The following is a 2,667-nucleotide window of genomic DNA, read 5'->3' as shown; positions in this document are numbered from 1 at the left end:
AGTTCCAGAGGGTGGGGCACAGCCATGACTGGGAGATGTAGTTAAAGATTCTCCCAGAGGGTGTGTGCAGCTTTGCACCTTCAGTTCTTCCCTGACGGGGAAGGGCACAGCTGCAACTGGGAGGGTTGGCAGTTCCATCACCACCTAGACCCTCAGGGTACAGTGTAACAGCTGCTCTCAACTCAGTTTGGGGAAGTTAGTTCAAAAGCATCTTAGTCTCTGCAATGAAAGGGTACTACTCACCCCTGGGTTGACACCCTATAGCAGCAGTTCCAGTTCCAAGGTGGCAGGGCACAGTACTGGCTCCTCTGAGGAGCATGACTGTGTAGACTCTAGGCAGCTTCCTCAGCTAGGCATAGTGCCTATGAAGACTATCAGGTCCCCAGTGGTGGGGACAGTAGGTGCCCAAGGTCACAAATTGTACTCTTTCATTCATAGTACATTCTTGGTATAATATAATATTATATAAATATTGGTATAATACAAAATTATCTTCCAAAGTAAAATTTGCCCTTCAAGAAGACATTTAATTTGGGGCTTTATATATCCATGGTACAAAATCATAAACCCTGTTTGAGAAACACAAGTTTAAGGAGACCATGGGGTCTCCCCAGAGTTCATGTAGCACACCATTTTTAACAATCTCTACAGGCTAATTTATCAAAAATATCAACGTAACCCACAGCCAAGAAGCAAAAAGGTTCCTAGGGACAACATGGAAAGTTGTCAGATCACATGAAGAGAGACCTGAGAATTCTCAATGGCAACTAAAATTAGGCATAAATTAAGACCAACACATAGTTTCAACACACTCACTGGGAAATAATCCACTAGAATCTGAGGGTGCAAGAGAAATAAAATAAGCCGTGCATGTATCTCTCACACAGGATTTACGCTTGACAGCCAGTGAAGAAGAGAATCTTTGTGACCTCCTGTGGACACTCTCCAGGATAATGTAGGAAACTTTCACAGTAGGGGAGGTGTAGGTAAGTGTAGAGGATGTCTTCTCTAATGGGCTTTGGCGAATGCTATTATACACCATGGGTGGGCCTACTTACCTATTCATTTGTTCATTCAATATGCTCAAGAGAGTATCACGGAATATTGGTTTCTCTTTCAGCTCAAGATCCAAAAGGAAAAAAAAAANTGAAACGAGTCAGGATGAGAAAAAGAAGTACCACATGTTCTCACTTATTGGTGGGAGCTAATAAAAAATAAACAAATTAATTTACCCACAAACACACACAAAAAAAAAACCGGGGTGGTGGGGGTGGGGAAGAAGATATAACTACTATACTTTTTTTTGAAGTTGTTACAACAAGCAAACGGAAAGGACATTCTTGGGGGGGAGGGGAGAGAGGGAGGAGGGCGGGAGGTGTCGGTGAAGGGCCATAATAATCATATACATTGTATATTGACAAAATAAAAATTTTTTAAAAATTAAAAAAATAAAAAATAAATAAATAAATAAATAAATAAATAAAAGAAAGAAAGAAAGAAAGATAAGCCGGCCCGTGGCACACTCGGGAGAGTGCGGCGCTGGGAGTGCAGCAGAGCTCCTGCCGCGGGTTCGGATCCTATATAGGGATGGCAGCTGCGCTCACTGGCTGAGCAAGGTGTGAGCGACACCAAGCCAAGGGTTGCGATCCCCTTACCAGTCACAAAAAGGACAAAAAAAAAGAAAGAAAGATAAAATCAAATCAGTGTATATGAGGACTAAGATGTCTCACAGAGTTTAATGTTGAATACATTGGAAACATCTTTTACAATTATATTGGAAATTATCTGTCAAATCCATTCATCACGAATTCCCTGTGGCTGATAGTTTTCCTGCAAGGTTTGTTTTTATTTATTTGTTGTTTTTAATGTCAAGATTCATCTATAAGTCAAATACATGGAGCTCAGTTTTGTCAGTTTTGATTTTGGGTCAAAGTCTGCGGATCTGAGTTCAGACTCCCTGCAGCTACTGCCTTGTTCCAAGGGTAAGTGGCTGCACTCTACATTACTACTTTACCATCCTGTTGAGGAGAGAGGTTTCTTGCTTGGAAAGACAACGAATGTGAAGTTCCCATAGTGGGAAACCATTCTTTCATAATATCTCACCAAAATAAGCATCAATGCAGGTTAGCTCTTCATAATCATCCTAATTTAAAAAATTAAAAATCATTGATCCTCCTCTTTCAGTTTCCTTCTACTCTTGGTTTCTTGTCCACCAGACTACAACCTGCTTTGACATAACCAGCTCCATAGAAAGGTTGTGTTTGCTTCTAGATGGGTAGATCATAGAACACTTAATGTATGACTAATTTGTTGAGACTGCAACAGCTGCATAATCATAAATATATTTATCTTGTTTAATATAACCTCACTGAATAGAAGGGATTTTTTCTATTTTATTGTGTTGAATGAGTAAATATAAATACTATATTTTTATACCACTTCTATCAAAAAGAATTTTAAGGAAAATTCTTATTAATCAAAACAGTTAAAAGTATAATGTTAATTTTCTGGAGATTCCAATACGTTAAAGCTATTATTATGCTCTTTTCTCTGAGTTGCATAAGATTCTTGAAAATATATCTTTTGGTGTTCTAAAGGAAACAAAAGCAAATTTTGGAATATGTGTTATATTTTTTTAAACAACTTTGGTTCTCTTGTATCTTGTTA

This window comes from Galeopterus variegatus, unplaced genomic scaffold, assembly GCF_000696425.1.
Source record: "Galeopterus variegatus unplaced genomic scaffold, G_variegatus-3.0.2 Scaffold9605, whole genome shotgun sequence".
In the NCBI taxonomy this organism is placed as follows: Eukaryota; Metazoa; Chordata; class Mammalia; order Dermoptera; family Cynocephalidae; genus Galeopterus; species Galeopterus variegatus.
The sequence above is the reverse complement of the archived record's forward strand: the minus strand, read 5'-3'. Positions refer to the sequence as shown.